Here is a 22,713-nt window from a genome sequence, read left to right on the forward strand (position 1 = left end):
CTATAAAGATAATAAAATAAGATAAAGTATTAGAGAGGGACTGAAAAGATGGATTACTCCAGCCAAGGTTTCTTGGAGAAGGTTTCTCCAAGAAACGATGTTCGAACAGAGACCTAAGTGACAAGAAGCAGCCAGTTATGTGAAGATGTTAGAGTGATCACTTCAAGCAGAAGAAACAGCAAATGCAAAGCCTTAGGGTGAGAATGATCTTGGCAGTTTACAAGAACAAAGAGAAGGCTGAGGAGCAGCGCATAGAAGGAAAACAATAGGATATAGTTTTGGAGTGGTAGGAGGACCAGATATGGTGAAAAATCTAGGTTACATGTACTCATGGGAATCATTTTTAAAGACAAGGATAATACATTTGCTAAGATGAAATATTTATACTTAGAATATTTACAATGCAAATTATAAACATGTATAGAATTAACTCAAATCTTAAATAGGAAATAGGCTTAAATAAGGCAAACTAACTTTTTCCTACATGTAGGAAATGTCTCATATCAACATTCTCATTCACTTGTTTTGTCACCTTGAATGGCAACAAAGATCTTAGGACGATAACAGGCATTCCTGGGAGCAAAATTTTCTTATGCAATAGACTGTGAGCCACTATCTTGGTGGCAGTTTAGGCGATTCAGAGGGACGAATCATCCCAACCAATTAACCATGGGCTTTACAAAGCTGAGGAATCACATCATCTCTACCAGCTGCAACCTTTATGATAAGTTAAACAAAACCACATGACTTAGTTCCTTTCTTTGTACTCTTATTTGGAGAGAAGAAAGAGCAAATGAAATACTTTCGGTCCCTACTAAAATTATCCAAAAATAAAGTATGTAACAAATGGGTCTGCGGTGACTCAGGGTGGTCACTCACCATGTGTCTTGATTTAGACTCTGGGGCTATTTTTGATTTGTCATCACTGGCTGGCTGTTGTAGTCTCAGACCAGGCCGAGTACACTGGTCAAAGCAGTGCTTTGTCACAGCACAGAAGCTTGTGGCAAAAAACCTGGCAACTTTTTGTCCCTTTGTGAAAGAACACTGTATCCCAGTTGTGGCTAGATCCTGCTGCCTCCAAAGCGCTAGTCAAGCCATTGTTATGTTATACTTTTAAATTGTCATATAATGATCATGTTTTTGGAAAGAGCAGCTCACCAATGAGATCTCTGGGGTCCAAGTGGGGTCCTAGTGGCCTTCATGGTGATGACAATCAGAAAGAAGCAGAGACTGGTTCCTCTATTCAAGCATCACCAAGTATTACCCTGCAGGCAAGCCACATGCTTAGCACAAGGCCTGGAACAGAGTAACCCCCCAATAAGAGTCACCAAGTTATTTCTGTATTTTGTTACAGAATTGTATTACTTATTTTATTACTTATCTGGCCCCCAAAAGGATTCTTTGGAAGTCTCTGGAGCAGCTCTCAAACATCAGTCCATGAATTAAGCCAGTCTTTCACTGGTCTCCAGAAAAATGAGAAAAAAACTTAAAAATTTAGAAAATACACACACATGCATAAGAGACAGTTTATTATCACTTCTTGTTAATTGAGTTTACACTGATATTTTGGTCTTTCCTAGTAGGTTTTTCTTTTTTTTAGAGAGAGAGAAAGAGAGAGGGTGAGTGGGGGTGGTGCAGAGGGGCAGAGGGAGAGGGAGAGAGAATTAAAAGCAGGCTCCATGCCTATTGTGGAGTACAATTTAGGGCTCAATCTCATGACCCTGAGATCATGACCTAAGGCAAAATCAGGAATCGGTGCTCAGCTGACTGAGCCAGAAGTCCCCCTAGCAGGTTTTTTTTTAAAGTTCACATGGTCTTTCTTTCAGTAAGGAATGTTGTTAGTATATGGTACTAGTTGTTGTTTTACATGTCTTTACTTGGTAAAAATTAAAATGCCAATCTCCCCAATTTTTTGGGAATTCACTGAGCTCTAAACCTTAAATCTGAAACCCCTTGTTTAGATGTTTATAGCCTCTATGACCTTTTTGGTCCTACTAGAGTATTCAAGATGAATAAATGCTCATTCTGTGGCTTCCTTATCAATTTACATCCTTCTTCTATGTTAATGTCTTATAACTAAAAGCTGGAGACCTGAGAGGTAGGGAAGGGTATGGTAAAAATTCAGGAAAAAATACTGATTATTAATATCAGTATTAATAGCAGTATCACTTGTATTTATATTAGTATTGCAGAGGGATAGAAAATAAGGCCAAATAAATGAAATACAAATTTTTCATGTGATAAGAATGTAAGATCAGGAGGTTTTCTAATCAGTACATCAAACTGTCAATGATTTGTTTTGCAATAATATGAACATGCCTTAAATATTAAATGCATCTGTCCCTTCCATCCCTTGTTTGCTGTCCCTAGTTTGCAAATATAAATGGTGCTTTAGGTATTCCTTTCAAGAAATATTTAATACCATATGGAAAATGCAGATTTTCTATAATTAAATCAGTCTAAATCATGGCTTAGATTATGCTTCATGATGCAGCTTATAAATAAGAATGTAAAATAACTAATTGGTTATTTTTATCCTAGCAGGACATCCTAGCTAGAGTACAGGACTCTGAAATGCAGGTCTTATATTCAGCTAAGTCACTGACTTGTTGTATCACGTTGGGAAAACTGCTTAAGCTGACTCTTTTTTTTTTTTTTTAATTTGAGGCAGTAAAATTTGTAACTGATGACCCATCATCAAGGATGTTGACAAAAACGGATGATTACAAACAATGGCCTCATCTTCTGGAAGCGTAGTTACCCGTGTATTTGAAGGTCATGTAACTGCCATACTATATCTGTGATAATTATTAGCATAAGGAAAGAATAGAAATTTGGTTTAATTAGTTCATAATGACATTAATAACAGCTACCAAGTATCCAGCATTTATTAGGTACCAAGCATTATGCTAAATGCTTCACCCACATTGTCTGATTTACCCTTTTAGGAAGGTACTGTTACTACCAACTTACAGTTCAGGAAATTGGGGCTTTTGGAGATAAATCCCCATGAGTAACACATGTGAAGCCTCTTGGGAGACAAGAAGAGCACTGACTCCCTCAGAATCCATGTGTGCTGACTGGGCTAGTGGGTATGTACTTCCCTCCCCAACACCTAATAAGGTAATATTTTCCTTTTTATTCCTCTAGTTCCTTCTATAAAGAATTTTAATTTCCCTTTGCCTTTTGTCATTTGACTTTCATTTCCTGTTTGGGGTTTTCTGCTGTGAGCACCACGAGCCTTAGTGTTGCCCTGTCTCACTCCCCTTCTCAGGGGATGTGATCTAAGTTCCACTTTGAGTGCCTTTTCCTTCGTGTTTCAGTTCCTTGCACAGTCTGCATTTAGCAAGTGAAGTTACCTTTTATGGTTTCCATCTCTTTCTTCATTGAAGATTTTCTAGTTTTCCTATATCCTTTTGCCATACACACAAGTGCCTTATGGGGGTTTCCTCTGGAGCCCTCTAAACTTCAAAAAGAACTTTCTGGTTCATGTTCTGCCGTGTATTAAAATATTATATTGGAAAGGACTATAAATGCCTACAAATTTTGTGTTAGTTTTTATAAAGAAAGGGTAAACAGTGACAGAAGGAAGTATGGGATTTCAATGTCATTTGCTGAGATGCAGAGAGAGAGAGAGAGAGAATGTGATACCTCCACTGATGGCCTTCTAGTTTGGAAATTCTGGACTATTTGTATGATTTCAATACCTAGAATAATAGAACTCATAGAAATTATCATCACAACATTAGATATTTTGTTAGGTAAATTTTGTTTTGTTTGTAAACAAGAACATGATCCTAACTAGTGTGCTTTTGATCCTTATTATTGGGAATCCAGGTTCTAAGTGGTTTAATGAAACTGGTCATAGCAATGGAATATTACTAGCACCATTTGCTTCGATGTGGATGGAACTGAGGGTATTATGCTGAGTAAAGTAAGTCAATCAGAGAAGGACAATTGTCATATGGTTTCACTCACACGGGGAATATAAAAAATAGTGAAAGGGACTATAGGGGAAAGGAGGGAAAATGAGTGGGAAAAATTAGAGAGGGTGACAAAACATGAGAGACTCCTAACTCTGGGAAATGAACAAAGGGTAGTGTAGTGGAAGGGGAGGCGGGTGGGGGGAAAGGGTGACTGGGTGATGGGCACTGAGGAGGGCACTTGATGGGATGAGCACTGGGTGTTATACTATATGTATAGCAACAAAGTATATGGAAACAAATACTGTATTGGAAGCAGGAGAGACTTTGGTCTTATCCTGGTTTTACTAGTAACTAGCTGTGTAACTTTAGGCAAGTTGTCCATCTCCTCTATTTTCCTACTAGTACAATGAGTTGAAAGGATTAGATGACCTATCACTAAGGTCTTTCCCTACTTTATTATTCCCAGTACATTTGTCTCCTTTCCTATAAAAACAAAGACAGTTCTCATTAGTCAAAAAAAAAAAACCTCTCTGGGGTAAGGAAGACCATCAATAACAGCTTTTTCACAGTTAGATCTTAGCAAACAAAACTTTCATATTCTCCATATAGCTGTATATCATCTATTTTCTAGAGAACATAAAATCTGTTGTAATATCCCCTTATGACTGTGATTAAATATGAAGCAAATAACTTGTCTAGAGATTATCTGAACTACACTTATAGAAAGCAATGCATTTTTGGTTTGGGATTTTGTTTTCTCCACTGTATCGTTCCAATTTTAGTGTATGTGCTGCCGAAGCGAGCACTGTTTTCTCATTCAATAGCAGTTTTACTGCTTAACCTGAAATATGCCAAAAGTCTTCTTGTCTTTGAAAGCACATACAACTCAGAAACAGCTTTTGTGGCTCAAAAGATCATATAGATATTAAGCAAAACATTCAGGAGACATTAAGTACCCTAGGAAAATTTCTCTGACTCCAGTATTTAGAAAGCTAGTATTGTTTTAAAAGATATAACTAAGGAAAAGACCTGACAGCCTATATTTCGAGATAATGGAGATTTCATAGGATTTTAAAATTAGGAAGGGTCTTATTGATCATCTCATTTAGCCTTCTACTCAGCATAGGCATACCTCTCAACATTCCTGCCATTTGGTCAACCATCCTCTGCTTTCACATGTCCTGGGACAGAGAGCTTACTACCTCATCCTATAGATCATTCCACTGAAAGACACCCTTACTCATTGACAAACTCTTTCGTAAATACCCCGTGAGCTAGGTTTGATGGAAGCCACTCTTAGCCACAAACTGTAGCATATACTTATTCTTTGTTATAGGTCTGCCCATCATATTTGTGGGGTCTGGGTCAAGACCACAAATGGAGGACCACATGTCATATGTCTAAATGTGTAAAAGTCATAAATCAAGCTAGCAAACTATTGAGTAAAGCTTATTCCTTATATCTACCTTGACAAAAACATCTTCCTAACAGTTCCTGTTATGAACTGAAATGCGTCATCTCGCCTCATATTCATGCATTGAAGCCCTAACCCCCAGTGAGACTATATTTGGAGATAGAGCCCTTAAGGAGGTAATTAAAGTTAAATAAAGTCAAAATGATGGGGCCCTAATCTGATAGGACTGGTATCTTTATAAGAGGAAGAGACACCAGAGATCTCTCCCTTTCTGCAGGCACGTGGAAGAAAGGCCATGTGAGAAAATAGAGATGAGGAAGATATATGCAAGTCAGGAACGGAGGACTCATCAGAAAACAACCTATGGCACCTGGACCTTGGACTGTCAGCCTCCAGAACTGTGAGAAAATAAATATCTGTTGTTTAAGCCATCCAGTCTGTGGCATCTTGTTATGGCAGCCCAAGCTGACTAATAAAACACCAAAGCTGAAAAATCAGTGAAAGTTGTGGTTTTTTACATGAGCAAAATATTAAAGACAACAGAATTTCCTTATTATTTCATATGTCTGGGTGTTCTGCTGATGAGCTGTATTAGATGAATAATAAAAAAAAGACATGCATAATTCATAATTGCTATATAATTGCTTTCATTTTAGTAAAATCAATTGGTATGTGGTTATAATCAAGATTTCCGCATAATTTGTTCTTTTGGACTTGCATTGTGTTAGTCGCTGAAGCAGATGTTTAGGGCTGTAGGCTGTGCCATGTCAGTGCTAAGCACCAGATTCTAAGATAGAGGTACCCATGTGTTCTTTAGCACAGTGTGTGTCTGTGTATTTATAGGGTCCTCTGAAGCCCAGCATCCACGGAAGAAGTCTCTCCTGCCTGGGACTAAGGGTGGGATGCCATTTTATTTAAACCCAAACCTGTAAACATAACATACCACATCTTCAGCCGACTCTATATTTGGATGAGTATCTCTGAGTTGTGGAGTGGTCTTAGGATAGGAGTACCATGTAGAGTTTCAGAATTTTTTCCTATACCTGAGGGCATTTTATTCAAATACAAAACACCTTTATACACCAAAGCAAAGAAGAATAAAGAAATGAGTAAGTCTTACATTGAACAACCAGAACTAATCCTGTGATTATATCATACTACACATGGAAGTCTTTCTCACCCCACATCCATCTATCTCTGAGCCTCATTTGCTAAAAAGCTGGAAGTTAGATTCTAAAAGCAGAACAAAGACAACTTAGGATCTCCCCTCTAACTCTCCAAAAACCCCCACAAAAAACAAAAACAAAATAATCTCATGGGTTTATCTACACTTAAGTAATTATCTTTTCTTTTACTTTAATATCATTTTCTTCACATGAAGAAAACAATAAAATAAGCAGTACTACAAATACCGATTCTCTTGGCTGTTCAAAGTCTACTCTTATTTCCTTTCTCCTAAAGGGGATATAAGAGGTAGATTAATACCGGCTCCTGGTTTTTTAAAAAAAGCACGAAAGGATATGAAATGAAAGCAAAAATCTTTCTCTTTACTCTCAACCTCCAGTAACTTTTACCAGACTTTTTTTTTTTTTTTTTTTTTTTAACTTTTACCAGACTTAATCACTGTTAACATTCTCTTCTGGAGCTTTCCAGAATTCTTCTAGGCATATACAGGACCTAATTAAAAAAAAAAAAAAATTAATGGGATCATGCTACACATGCTCATCTGTATTTTACCTTTTTTAAAAAAAAATTACAATCTATCCTGAAGATTACACATAGAACAAGCTTATTTCAAAAAAAAAAAAAAAAAGAAAGAAAGAAGAACAAACTTATTTCCTAAAGCTCTTCATAAACAAAATGAGGTAGTTATCTATCACTAACACCAGATCTGGGGTATATTAGGCTCTCAAAAAATGTTTCCTTCTTCCCTTCATTAACAGAGGAATCACATGAATTTGTGATTGTGATCATGGAGGACTGTCATGTAACTATAGATGTAAGTGTAGTAAGTAAGTTACAGAACTACAGAATTTAGAGTGGACAGCTCTTACCGATAACTTGATTCACATGGTAGAGCCGGTATCCAAACCAAGACTTTGCTTTCAGTTTGGTATTCCTTTAATCCTTTTTCATTTCCAATATAATTTTGATTTTGTCTATTTTTCATCTTAAAGTAGAGCATGTAAAGGTGTTTAACAATGATACCAAATCAATTTGTGTATGCAGCATAAAAGCAACAAGTCAGTAATTTTCATTTAGAGAAGGTAATTCATATAATATATAGTTTATTTGAAAAAAGTATTAATTGTGGCAGAAAACTCAAAAGTACTATTTTTGGGAAGAAGGACTCAGGGTCTGGAGTCTGAAAAAAAGTTACTTCTTCCACTGTCTGATATGCAAACTGAATTTGTTTGCATATACATTCATTTTGCTGCCTGAAAAACTAGAGTATGTGTGGATAGTTGGGCAATGTTTGGCATCCTTATGTTTTGCCTGAGGATCCATCCCTCAAAGTTTTTAAAATGCTAATGAAAGGAGTAGAGATCTGGTGTTAGGGGTGGAGAAGAGATGGGTTAACATCAAGACTCCAGGAAAGTGCTCTTAATATTGGAAAGGGAATAATCCTTATGAGTTCCTCGCAGAGGCTAAAGGGAATTGTGATAGGAGCTTATACCACGAAACTTGGCCAGTGAATTCACTTTGCAGTTGTTCTAAAAAATATAGGTTTGAGAATGAGAGGGAAGCTGGGGAAAAATATAAAAAGTGAAATTACAAAAAAAAAAAAATGAAATTACTCCATTTAATCTAGCTGAAAAGTTTAAGGAATAACTGATTGGGCCAACATCCTAGCGATGTAGAATAAGCTCTTTTGTTCTGAAGAGACTAGCTTGTTTTTCCCCTAAACATACGATGATCTGAGGAAGCTGCCTAACATGAGGTTAGGCAATCTATCACATGACCCAAAGTCACCCAGCTCAGACTCCCATCTGAAAAATGGAAACTCTGAAGGACTCATGTTTACATCACAACAGTGTAGTGAAGGCACAACAAAGCAAAGCAAAAAAAGGCAAAGGCCTAAATTCTGGCAACTCAAGTACTCTTTTAAAAGTCACTTAAGGCACAGAAACATAGAAGTGAAAGGAATCTTAAAGGTCACTGAGCCCCCTCATTTTCCAGACAAGGAAACAAACCGGGACCCAGGGACTAGTCTAGGTCTCACAGAGAGAGAGAGAGGCACCAGTAGTGGAATCCACATGCCCCAAGTCAGCGTTCCAGTTTCCTATTGGCCCCCTCCTCCCATAGAATATTCATTTCCAGTGGCTTGATGTTTGCCCATCCTATGCCTACCCCTCTTCTAAAAATGATTTTATGTTTCTCTTTTCCCTCTATGAATTGTATGGATTTGTAAATCTATTACAAGGGGATCATATATCTTTAGTTGAGGAAAATGTTTGGTGGACACCTAGGCTATGTAAAGATACCTCCTTTATGAAAGGTGTGGGAAAATAAGGACTATCCCTCAAATTCTTCTGATCCTATGGTACAAAAATGGAAGAAAAGGTAGGTGTGGAGAGGCAGGTACCTTGTCGAAACATTCCTATTACACACACATACACACACACACACAAACCAAGTATACCAAGCACACCGAGAATATAGACAAAAACAGACCATGCCCATTCAAGGGTATGAAATGGGAGATTTCAGAACAAAGAATAAGAGAACCTTAGTTTTTGAGTCATTCCAGAATACTGGTAAGATCTATGTTTTCAACAAAAATTTAAATGTACATTATTGTTGACTATAGGTACAACATTGTACAGTAGATCTCTAGAGCTTATTTATCTTGCTTAGTAAACTTTATGCTGGTTGATTAGTAAATCCCCATTTCCCCTTCTCCCCAATCCCTGACAACCACCATTCCATTCTTTGATTCTATTAACTTGACTATTTTAGATACATCCTATTAGTAGAATCATGCAATAATTGTCTTTCTGTAACTGACTGACTTCACTTAGCATAATGTTCTTCAGATTCCTCCATGTTACCGCATGTTGCAGAGTTCCCCTTCTTTCAGGCTGAATAGTATCCCACTGCATGTATATATCACATTTTCTTTACTCATTCATCGGTTGATGGGCAATTTTAGGCTCTTTCTGTATCCTGGCTATTGTGAATAGTGCTGCAATGAACATAGCAGAGCTAATATCTGAGATCTTGATTTCAATTCTTTTGAATATTCAGAGATGGGGTTGCTGGATCATATGGTACGTTTACTGAAAAATTTTTGAGGAACTTCCATTCTGCTTTCCAAAGCAGCTGCACCATTTGGCATTCCCACCAAAAGGATGCAAGGTTCCAATTTCTCCACATTCTCACCAACACCTGTCATTTGTTTTGTGGTAATAGCCACTCTGAAAGGCGTGAAGTGGTATCTCATTGCGATTTTAATTTGTTTTTCCCTAATGATTAGTGACATTGGACATTGTTTCATATACCTGCTGGCTATTTTTATGTCTTCTTTGGAGAAATGTCTATTCAAGTCCTTAATGTATTTTCTAATCAGATTATTAGGTTGTTGTTGTAGGTTTATTTTTTTTACTATTGAGTTGTAGGAGTTCCTTATATATTATGTAAGTCAGGATTCTCCAGAGAAACAGTATCAATATATCTATTTATACAAGAATAAAGTCATTATATGAATTGACTCATATGGTTACAGAGGTTGAGAAGTCCTACAACCAGCCATCTGCAATCTGGAGAACCAGTAAAGCCAGTGGTATAACTCGGTAGGAGTTCAAAGGCCTGAGAACCAGGGGAACCTATGGTGGAAGGCTTAGAATCTCAAGGCCCAAGAACCATGAACTCTGACATCCAAGTGCAGGAGAAAATTGATGTCCCAGCTCCAGAAGAAAGAATTCACCATTCCTCCACATTTTTGCTCTGTTTAGGCCCTCCATGGATTGGATGATGCCTGTCCACTTTGGTGAAGGTGGATCTTCTTTCCTCAGTTTATTGATTCAAATGCTTAGCTCTTCCAGAAACACCTTCACAAATATATCCAGAAATGATATTTTACCAGATATCTGGGCACCTTTGAGCTCAGTCACGCTGACACATAAACTAACCATCTCATATATTCCAGTGATTAACCTTTTATCAGATACATGGTTTGCAAATATTTTCTCCCATTCCATAAGTTGCCTTTGCACTGTTGTTTCCTTTGTTGTGCAGAAACTTTTTAGTTCAATGTAGTCCTATTTATTTTTGTTTTTGATGCCAGTGTTTTTGTGTCATATTCATGAAATTATTGCCAAGGTCAATGTGATGAAATGTTTCCCTTCTTTCTTCTAGGCGTTTATAGTTTTAGGTTTTGTGTTTAAGTATTTAATCCATTTTGTGTGGATTTTTGTGTATGGTCTAAGAAAAGGGTCCAATTTCATTTGTTTGCATATGGATATCCAGTTTTTTCAGCACCATTTGTTAGAGACACTATCCTTTCCCCACTGTGTATTGTTGACACCATTGTCAAAGACCAGTTCATGGTACACATGTGGATTTATTTCCATACTGCTGGACTGGCTTGCAAGTGTTTTGTTGATGGTTTTTGCATCTATATTCATCAGGAGTCTTGGCATGTAGTTTCCTTTTCTTGTAGTATCTTCATCCGGCTTTAGTATCAGGGTGACGCTGCCTTCATAAAATGAGTTTGGAAGTATTCTCTAGTCTTCAGATTTTTGGAAGAGTTTGAGAAAGATTGGTATTAATTCTACTTTATATGTTGTAGAATTCACCAGTGAAACCATCTTGTCCAGGGCTTTTGTTAGGAAGTTATACTGATTCAATCTCCATACTAGTTAGAAGTCTATTCAGACTACTTCTTCATGATGTAGCTTGATAGGCTGTATGTTTCTATGCATTTATCCATGTCCTCTAGGTTATCCAGTTTGTTGGTCTATAACTGTTCACAGTAGTCTCTTATCCTTTTTATTTCTGTGGCATCAGTTATAGTGTCTTTTCTTCCATTTCTGATTTTACGCAAGGCTTCCCTTTTTTCCTTGGTCTAATTCACCCATTTTGTTTGTCCTTTCAAAAATCAACTCTTAGCTCCTTTTTTTAAAAAAAATCTTTTTTATCTTTTTCTATTTTACTTCTGCTTTTATCTTTATCTGTATTCAAATCTTTGATATTTCCTTTATGCTAACTTTGGGCTTCTTTTTCTAGTTCCCTGAAGTATAAGGTTAGACTGTTTGACATCTTTCTTCTTTTTTAATGTTTATCACTATGAACGTCCCTGCTTTTGCTGCATCCCATAGGTTTTGGTATGATATGATTTCATTTTTGTTTGTCCTGAGGTATTTCTAATTTCATTTTTGATTTCTCCTGTGGCCCAATAGTTGTTCAAAGGTGTGTGGTTTAATTTGCACAGATCTGTGAATTTTCTTCCAGTTTTCCTTTTGCCATTGACTTCTAGTTTCAATCCACTGTAGTTAGAAAAGATACTTGATATGATTCAATCTTCTTAAATTTGCTAAGATTTGTTTTGTGACCTGACACATGATCTAACCTGAAGAAATTTCTGTGTGCACTTGAGAAGGTACATGCTGCTTTGGGTGGAATGTTCCATACACATCTATGAGGTCCATTCAGTCAACAGTGTTGTTAAAGTCCTGTTTCCTTATTGATTTTTTATCCAGATTTTCTATCCATTATTCAAAGTAGAATATTGACAACTCTTATTATTACTGGATGGCTATGTATTTCTCCCTTCATTTCTGTCAATGTTTGTTTTATGTATTTAGGTGCTTTGATGTTAGGTGCATATATAATTGTTATATCTTCCTGGTGGATTGCACTTCAATCATTATATATGTGTTTTGTCTTGTGACATTTTTTGACTTAAAGTCTATTTTTTCTAATATATGTATAGCCACCTCTGTACTCTTTTGGTTATCATTTACATGGAACATTTTTTCTTCCCTTCATTTTTAGCCTATGTGTGTCCTTAAAACTATGAGTTTCTTGTAGACAGTATATTGTTGGGTCTTATTTTTTTAATCCATTCAGCCACTCTGTGCCTTTTGATAGGGAATTCATTCCATTTACATTTAATTATTGATAGGGAAAAATTATTATTACCATTTTGTTGTTTTCTAGAAGTCTTGTACTTCTTTTGTTTGTTTTTTTCCTCTCGTCTTCCTTTGTGTATGGTTGTACATATATATAGATAAATGGATTCACACTCATGGATATATATGCCTATATATATATATATACACACACACACACACATATATACATATATATATACACACACATATATATACACACATATGTCTCTATGTATTGCATTGCTATGCTTTAATTCCTTTCTCTTCTTTTGTGTAAATGCTATAGGAATTTTATGTGTATGTCGGGGGTTGCCTTGGATCTTACATAAAATATTTTATAGTTATAACAGTCTATGTTTTTAAAAAGAAATTTTAAGTTATCTCTACACCTAATGTGGGGCTTGAACTTGCAACCTTGAGATCAAGAGTCACATGCTCTTCCAACTATGCCAACCAGACACCCCTGTAATAGTCTATTTTAACAACTTAAATTTAATTGCATATAAAAACTCTACACTTCAACTTCTTCCCCAAAATTTTACTACTGTTGTTACAATTTACATGCATTCATATTGTGCATCTTTTAACATATTTTTAGGTATATTTAGTTTTAATACTTTTACTTTTTAACTTTTGTACTAGAATTAAGTTGATTTACCCCATTACCATTACAGTAATAGAATGTTCTGTATTTGTCTATGTATTTACCTTTACCAAAGTTTCACACTTTCTTATGCTACTATGTTGTTATTTGGCATCCTTTCATTTCAACTTGAAGAATTCTCTGTAATATTTCTTGTAAGGCAGGTCTATTGATGATGAACTCCCTGAACTTCTGTTTGCCTGGAAAAGTCTATTTCTCCATCCTTTATGATGGACAGTTTTGCTGACATTTTTTTTCTTTCAGGATTCTGAATATATCATTCTACTCTCTTCTGGCCTGCAAGGCTTCTGCTGAAAAACCCACTGATAGTCTTATGAGGGTTCTCTTGTATGTACCAAGTTGCTTTTTTCTTGTTTTCAAAATTCTGTCTTTGATATTTGACAATTTGTGCATCTCAGTGTGGATTTCTTTGCACTCATCTTAATGTTTTGGGGGCTTCTTGGATCTGGATGTCCATTTCCTTCCCCAGATTTGTTCAGATTTTATTTCTTTGAATAAACTTTCTGATCCTTTCTCTCTCCTTCTCTTCATAATGTATATATTATTCTGTGTGATGATGTCCCAGAAGTCCCTTAAGTTTTCTTCATTCTCGCTCATTCTTTTTCTTTTGCTCTTCTGAGTGAATTATTTCCAATGACTTGATTTCAAGCTCACAGATTCTTTCTTCTGTTTCATCTAGTCTGCTGTTAAACCCCTCTAGTGGATTTTTCAGTTCAGTTGTTGTGTTCTTCAGCTCCATGATTTCTGTCTGGTACTTTTTAATATCGCCTATGTTTTTGTTCAAATTTCCACTGTGTCCATGCATTTTTCTCTTGACCTCAGAAAGCATCTCTATGACAGTTATTTTGAATTCTCTGTCAGGTAAAATCCTGTAACTCCATTTCATTAGGGTCAGTTTCTAGAAATTTATTTTTGTCCTTTGTTCAGAATCCCTTAGCCTGATTCACTTTCTCTGTGTTGGTGTCTGTATATTGGACAAAGCAGGTACCTGAACCAGTCTTCATTCTTCATGGACTGACCCCATATAAGAAAAGATTCCCACCTGTCAGCCCTGCCAGGGATGTGGAGGGCCTCTGTCAACTCTTTCTGTCCATAGGGAGAAGCAGGAAGCTGTGGTCTTTATCTGCTTGTTCTGTGCTAAGCCAGGGCTGGGGAAGTTATTGTATCTACCAGTCCAAACCACAGTCCCCAGTCTCCCTGAGGTGGCTGGACAGCACCAAGAGGTCCAAGACTGACATCTGTTCACTTTTTGTTTAGCAAGAGGGAGGATCTATGACAACTACTAGCCGAAGCTACTGTGTCTGTTGTTCCCCCTCAGATGGCTGGATTATGCTGGACCCACCAGAGTTCTAAGACTTAAAAGATAGAAACCAGTCCTCTGGGAGCCCCCTACGCAACTCCAGGGAGTTGGATGCATCAACCAAACTCTCCCTCCCCTAGGAGTAGTTGGGAGTTAGAAGTTCTCTTCCTGGGGATCCCAGGGTGGCTCAGCGGTTTGGCACCTGCCTTTGGCCCAGGGTGCGATCCTGGAGTCCCAAGATCGAGTCCTGCATCAGGCTCTCGGCATGGGGCCTGCTTATCCCTCTGCCTGTGTCTCTGCCTCTCTATCATAAAAAAAAAATAAAATAAAATAAAAAATAAAGTTATCTTCCTGACTACATGGCTCTGTGCTCGGAGTAGGGACTCTGGTAAAAAGGGATCCTGAATCTCCCTACTGGCTTTGGTGAGCCTGGTTTTGTATTCACCTACGGTGTGAGAGCCTTTCAATTAGTTTCTAGATTTTACATAAAATGAATTTGTTCATGAATTGCTGATGAATTAGTGTGAGGGAAGCAGGATCCGGGGCTTCCTACTTTGCCATCTTGCTAACATCACTTCTGAAAATTCTTATTGTATATATTTTTCAACTCAAAATAGTTTGCCTAAATTTGGAAAAAAATTTTTTTACAAAAAAATCCCTCTTCAACATCTGTGATATTTTCTCACTTACAAAACTTGATTTCTAAATTTATGACAGTTTTATTTATAAAAATACATCATTCAGGATTTCAGAGATCATTGTTTATAAATCATATCAAGTTTGAGAAAAACATTTTTCTATTTTTAAAAAGAGCCAAAAATTAACAACAGTCATAAAAAATAAAAGAACTGGTTAGATAATTTTTGCAGCAATGACAAATGTTGACTTAATAGAGGAGAAATATTGTTTTACTGAACCTTTATTTAAAATATGGAAATTTACTTCAGGTCAGAATAAAAATGTCACATGGATTCTAACTGGGTTACCACAGCATCTTCTAGTCTTTAAGTTTCGACCATATCTAAACTCTATTAAAGACAACAAAATGCTACCACAGTAATAACTGACCTATAAGTAGGAGGGAGGCAGTTTATTATTTTGAAGTATAATTCAATTAATAACTTTCCTGTAAAAAAACAAATAATAATACTGTACAAAGAGAAGTCGACTTTTAAGGTTTCAAATTTTAGAGTGTCAGAGAGATTTAGTTATTTATGTGTAAATAAATATTCTGCTAGGCACAGAAGAGATTAATAGCAAAAACTTTTCTTTCTGAAGTTTAGTTTAAAAGCTATTTAAAAAATATACTTCTTTCTAAGGTTTATTCAATAACCAGTGAACTATAGGTTAAATAATGGCAAACAGTAAGTTACAAAAATTACACTTCATTTTCCATTAAGAATTATTATTAATGGAAAATATATCACATGAAAGCATAAGGAGTTGAATTTTTCAAAACTGATAACTGTACAGATGGTGCTGTAAATTCTCATCAGTGGTTAGGGGATGATATGCGATAGGTAACTGAAAGTTCTAGTTAGTTGTCCAAACTACAGCTTCTAACTAAATGCAATCTTAATTATTAATATGTCTGGTTATATGAAATAAGTACTTATGAAAGATTGCTTGATATCTATGATGTCCTGAATGTTACCTGTTAAAGGAACAGGGCTCTCAGAAAGTTTTCTGTCTAGATTGTATTCAGAGTTAGATTAATGGGAGAGCCAAAAAAATATAGTCTAAAGGTACTAAAACAATAATGGAAATGTAATGCATTAGAGAAAGTCGCATTTACCAAAATGTCTCTCAGAAATTGAGATCGGATAGCATATTCTGATAAGCCATTTGGAGTAGGGCGTGAGACCCCCAAATGAACATACTTCAACATCCAGAGTCACTAAACTACCTTTTACTGAGGACCAGTGAAGTTAAGAGAACTTGTTTTGCTTTAAGGGGGCTACTGTGGGGAAAGAGCTAAATGATTCAGGATAACAGACTAACCTACCAACCTCCTTCTAGCCTCCCGTGAAGTTTAATGGGATGTCAATTAATAATATCCTGACCAGCCATTCACATGCTCTTGGTTCACCTTGGACAGTACTACTTAGTTCTTTAGAATTGTCTTTACTTAATAATCCTTTAGGGCCATAAGGTACACTCTAAGAAAGTCACGTGAAACACAATATTCTGTTGTGGGGATAAAATTAAGAGCAAGGGATCCTTTTTATAAGATCCGCAACAGGTCTTTTGGGAAACAACCATTTTGTTTTTATCTTAAGGATTTTTATACAACTTACAAGTAAACATACTTTCCCTTTTGCTTTGGATGCTAGAAAACTTAAGGGCCATTTTGCCATCTCATTCTTGAAACAGTACAGGTTCAAAGTGTTTCTCTTTCCTCTTAAACTTAGCTTCTATTTTCTTAACTAAATTTTTCTTTTCCCTGTACTCTTTCGATTTTTTATTTCAATCATGTATGTTAGTAATATTTTTGAAAGTTACCTTTAGTCCTTTGCAACACTACTTGGGGCCCCTGGTTCCAGGATCTGACAATTTCCTCTTGGATTTTCCCCTCATTTTGACAGAGCACCCCCTCTAGCAGTTTCCTGAGACAAGGGCAAATGAGAAATAATTTTTTTGAGATCTCGCTCATTTGAAATTGTCTTTATTCTACCCTCACCCTTGATAGTTTGGCCGGGCAAAGAAAAGTCTTTTTTTCTGTGCTCATTGGGCATAGAAAAGTAGCATTCTTTGTTTCATTATATTGGTTAATGATTTAGCTGCTCTAATACCATTGTACTGATCAAATTATTTAACAACTTTAGGAAATCAAAGCAGGCAAAAAACTGAACCAGTTTTCTGAACCTCAATCCTGTATAATATATACAACGTAACACTGTATAAAGGAAAACTTTGAGGTTCTCACTGTATATTTTTCAAAATATTTAGGTACCTATTTTTTTCCATGTTGTTTGTATAACTTCCTTTACTCCTTTCTCTTTTTTATTATAGAAGCCATATGGTAAACTGGCTTATGTGGGATAATATTACCAACTCTTCTTGGTACCTTGCTCTGTTCATTCATTCATCATTCATTTAGTCAATATCTCTCTTCCTTTCTCTTCACCATTGCCACTCTTCTTTCTTTCCTCTGAGAAAATCCCCTAAATGAAAATCTGTAATTAACCAAAACACAAATTGGGCGAGCAATTATACCACTTGAGCCCACAGGTCAGATCCAGCCACCTACATCTGCATTCTAAAAGCTAATTCTCGGGATCCCTGGGTGGCGCAGCGGTTTGGCGCCTGCCTTTGGCCCAGGGCGCGATCCTGGAGACCCGGGATCGAATCCCACATCAGGCTCCCGGTGCATGGAGCCTGCTTCTTCCTCTGCCTGTGTCTCTGCCTCTCTCTCTCTCTCTGTATAACTATCATAGATAAATAATAATAAAAAAAAATTAAAAAAAAAAAAAGCTAATTCTCTCCTCCACAACAGACAGCTGTGTTATCTGATTTAAAATGCCTTAAGATTTCAAGTTGAAAGAATTGAGTTATCAGCAAGATCTGCAAAGGCTTTAATCTCAAATTCCTCTTCATAGCAATTCTAATAGGATTGTTTTATTATCATTTTATAGATAGGAAAACTGATGCTCATAGAAATGAATTTGCCTAAAGTTTCAGCTAAATAAATGATAAAGTATTTAAATGTGGGTTCACGTGAAAAGATGCTCAGCATCACTAATTATCAGGGAAATGCAAATTCAATGAACTACCACCTTATGTTTGTCAGAATGGCTGGCATCAAAAGGACAAGAAATAATTGTTGGTGAGGATGTGGAGAAAAGGGAACCCTTAGGCACTGCTGGTAGGAATGTAAATTGGTACAACCACTATGGAAAACAGTATGGAAGGTCCTTAAAAAATTAAAAATAGAAATACCAATGATCTAATAATTCCACTGGATTTTTAACCAAAGAAAACAAAACTAATTTGAAAAGATAAATGCACCCCTGTTTATTGCAGCATTACTTACAATAGCCAAGTTATGGAAGCAGCCTAAATGTCCACTGATAGATGAATGGATTAAGAAGATGTGGTATGTATACACACACAAGAATATCACTCAGGTATAAAAAAGAATGAGATATTGACATTTACAATATTTATGGAGCTAGAGGGAATTACACTAAGTGAAATAAGACATGGAAATACAAAAATCATATGATTGCATTTATATGTAGAATCTAAAAAACAAGTAAACAAGCAAAGAAAAAACCAGAAACAGACTCATAAACACAGAGAACACACTGGCCAGAGTGGAAGAGGTTGGGATGGACAAAATAGGTGAAGGAGATTAAGAGATAAAAATTTCCAGTTATAAAATAAGTAAGTCGAGGGGATTAAAAGTACAGCATAGGGAATATAGTTAATAATATTATAATAATGTTATATGGTGACAGATGGTAATTATATTTGTGGTAAGGATAGCACAGTGTATAGAATTGTCAAATCACTAGTGAGTTGTAGAGCTGAAACATAACGTTATACATCAACTATACTTCAATTAAAAAAAGAATGAAAGAAACTTAGATGCAACTCTAAACCCTAGGCTTTTTTTTTTTTTTTAAGATTTTATTTATTTGTTCATGAGAGACAGAGGGAGAAGCAGGCTCCATGCAAGGAGCCTGATGTGGGATTTGATCCCAGGGCTCCAGGATCTCGCCCTGGGCCAAAGGCAGGCACTCAACGCTGAGCCACCTAGGCGTCCCTAAACCCTAGGTTTTTAACTGAGTTTTAAGTTTTAACCTAGCACTACCAACACTCTCAATGTTTACTTGAAAAAATCCAAGTCATTCTTACATCCCTCTCTGCTTGGCTTGAAACAAAGAAAATTTCATTCATTTAACAAATATTGGGGGTTTTTTGTATGGAAAAGACGGCAATAAACAATGAAGACGTAGTCCTTGCCCTTATTTATTTCAGAAGGACAGAAAAACTATTCCACTTTTAATATTCACTGAAAAGACTAAAATACAAGCAGGCAAAAGAAAATACCTTAAGGATTTAGTTATATCAAGATATAGGAGATGGACGTAGGTCAAAGAAAAGTAAACATACATCAGGGAAATAGAATAAGAGAATAAAATTGATCCTTCACTTTGTTTTTAACACTTCTATCCAATCATTTTAGAATAATATATTTTTAAAAACTTAAGTTTGTTTCAATTACATTTGCCTTCCCACTAAAGTGAGTTATAATCTGGTTTACAATAACACTGGTCCAAGGCCAGTGTACCAGGCATGCTTTTAAAAGTCTTATTTCATTAATTTTATTTAAAATTTTATTTTCAGGGCAGCACGGGTGGCTCAGCTGTTTAGCACCACCTTTGGCCCAGGGCGTGATCCTGGAGACACGGGATCGAGTCCCACGTCAGGCTCCCTGCATTGAGCCTGCTTCTCCCTCTGCCTGTGTCTCATAAATAAATAAATAAAATATTTAAATAAATAAATAAAATTTTATTTTCAGGATAAGGGATTAACTAAAAGGGGCACAAGTGAACTTTCTGGGGTGGTAGAAATTTTCTCTCTTGATTGTGGTAATGCTTATATGGCTGTGTTTTTCAGAATTCGTAGAACTTTACACCTAGAAGAATAAATTTTACTGCATGTAAACCACCTCAGTAAACTTGACTTAAAAAAAAAAAGCCTGAGGGATCCCTGGGTGGCGCAGTGGTTTGGCGCCTGCCTTTGGCCCAGGGCACGATCCTGGAGACCCGGGATCGAATCCCACGTCGGGCTCCCGGTGCATGGAAGCCTGCTTCTCCCTCTGCCTGTGTCTCTGTCTCTCTCTCTCTCTCTGTGTGACTATCATAAATAAATTAAAAAAAAAAAAAAAAAAAAAAAAAAAGCCTGAGATCTTAACTACCCAGCTAAAAATAGTTTACAATTTAGATGTAAAACAAACCTTATTTACAAGAGTGAAGCAGATCTAGTAATTTTTTCTATTTATAACACTGATAATCCAATTTGACTTTATATACTTCAATATAATATCAACATTTTAAAATAGGATATAAGAAAAATGTTTTGAGTTTTCTTTTAAGGAATTTGGACTGCACAATCTTTATTATAATCTTAATGTCGCTAAGGCAATGCTCTCTATATTTTTTTAAATCTCAAGATAATCTAAGTCTGTTAAAAATTTCAATGACTTAAACTTTCAGAAGATCACCATAAATGCTGCTTACATAATATGCTGGAAATTCTACATTAATTAATTAATTAATTAATTTTATGATAGTCACAGAGAGAGAGAGAGAGAGAGGCAGAGACACAGGCAGAGGGAGAAGCAGGCTCCATGCACCGGGAGCCCAACGTGGGACTCGATCCCGGGTCCCCAGGATCGCGCCCTGGGCCAAAGGCAGGCGCTAAACCGCTGCACCACCCAGGGATCCCTTTTTTTTTTTTTTTTTTTTTGAAATTCTACATTTAATCATTAAAGACAAAGTATTGCCAGCTAGCTTTTTTACTTGATAGATTCCATTGTGTTCTAAAACATTTGTAGCTCTGCTTCTTAAAAAGGCAAAGGTTGGGATGCTTGGGTGGCTCAGTAGTTGAAAGTCTGCCTTTGGCTCAGGGCATGATCCTGGAGTCCCGGGATCGAACTCACATCAGGCTCCCTGCAAGGAGCCTGCTTCTCCCTCTGCCTGTGTCTCTGCCTCTCTGTGTCTCTCATGAATAAATAAGTAAAATCTTAAAAAAAAAAAAAAAAAAAAAATTTAAAGAGGCATAGGAAAAGACAGGATTGTTTTCAACAAACCTGGATTTAAAAAGATAACAATATTAAGAACACAGGAAGGAAAAAGAAAAAAAAAAAACACAGGAAGGGGTAATTAAGTGATGTCTCCTCTTTATTAAGGTTTCAATAGATGAAAATGCATCCAAGAAACCATTTACAAAAGACCCAGTGTCATAATTGTTAGACCAAAGTCCCTGTATCTGGCTGGTAAAAACAGTACCAAATCAAACTTCTCAACTTAGATTTTTAAGATCTCTACTTGAATACCCTCTGTTTTTATCAGACATACCAAAGCCAACCAAGTCAATTTAAATTAAGAGGGTTTATGTAATTCCAAGCCCTGGAAACCCTGTAACAAAGGTATTGTGTAGTAGAAAGAACTTTTCATTTTGATTAAATGAATTGTGGAAGATATCATTTATCAATCAATTAATACATGATTATTTCCTAATACAGAAGTAGATTTTTTATTTGTGACCGTACTAAAAATGTCCTTTAAGTGTGTTGTTTGGTAAATTAACTTTGCGAAGAATAAAAATCCCTCAAGTGCAAATATCTATAACATCTGCAACAATTGCCATCTCTCAATATCCATCTTAACATTTTCAGTTTTTTTGTTTTGTTTTGGAGAGGGAGAGGGGGGAAAGGAGGGAGAATCTTAAACAGGCATCACACCCAGGGTGGAGCCCAACGCAGGGCTTGATCTCACAACCCTGAGATCATGACCTGAAACGAAATCAAGAGTTGGACGCTTAACCAACGGAGCCACCCAGATTCCAACATTTTCAGTTTTAAAAGCTACACAGGCTCAACTGTATCTTTTGAATACCAGTAAAATCTGATTTTGCCCATGTGTTTAAGTGCTCTCTAACGTTTTTAACTTTAATAATATATAACAATGAAAAACTCCATAAAAATCTGAGAAAGCATTCAAAGCATTATTTCACTGGGAATGACTCCGTTCTGGATATTAAAGGACAACTAACTTGCTGAGAACAAATGCTCTCAGGCTGTTTGTGGGAAAAAAATGCTGAAGAAGTGGTATCAGGGCATCCATGATATCTACATAAGGTATCCTAGCATTTAACAGAAAAAGTGCCAACTAGGTTAAAAAAAAAATACTCTAAGAATTCTTATTCTTTCCAAAACGGTGATCAAGTAAATAAACAGTATTTATTAAAAGTACATAGATCATGGAATTATTTTTATATAAGCTATCTCTGGGATGTGGGTTCACAAGTCTGAAACTCAACGAAGTGAAGTCCCTGCAGTGACAGTTGCTTGTGTTCGGAGAAGGGGGGTTGGAGAGGTCAGAGCTCTAAAAGGACAGTGACAATGATGGGAGGAGTGAGTCAAGAGTAAGCAATAGCAAAGGTTGGTCCTAAAGAAGCAACTGAGAGAAGGGAAGGCTATGGGCTCACTGTCTTGGTGCCCTTTGAAGAGGACATGAAGGGGACTGACCAAGGAGTCAGGTAAGATGTGCTAGTGTGGAGGG

At 36.4% G+C, this 22,713-nt stretch overlaps 1 long non-coding RNA gene across 14 annotated transcripts in view; it reads right to left on the bottom strand.

Moving 5' to 3' along the window:
* The window catches only part of LOC112648390 (uncharacterized), a 72,054-nt gene that overhangs the window by 45,366 nt on the left and 3,975 nt on the right, over positions 1–22,713 (bottom strand). For 12 of the 14 annotated variants that reach the window (XR_007411820.1, XR_007411825.1, XR_007411827.1 and 9 more), the window contains exons 3-5: positions 17,487–17,595; positions 16,922–17,025; positions 1,159–7,017 (exon numbers count right to left, since the gene is read on the bottom strand). This is a non-coding gene — a long non-coding RNA (uncharacterized LOC112648390). Of the gene's footprint in view, positions 1–1,158; positions 7,018–15,487; positions 15,546–16,921; positions 17,026–17,486; positions 17,596–22,713 lie in introns of all 14 variants that reach the window. The other 2 variants (XR_007411828.1, XR_007411824.1) reach the window with 2 other exon arrangements.

This window comes from Canis lupus, chromosome 7, assembly GCF_003254725.2.
Source record: "Canis lupus dingo isolate Sandy chromosome 7, ASM325472v2, whole genome shotgun sequence".
Classification (NCBI taxonomy): domain Eukaryota; kingdom Metazoa; phylum Chordata; class Mammalia; order Carnivora; family Canidae; genus Canis; species Canis lupus.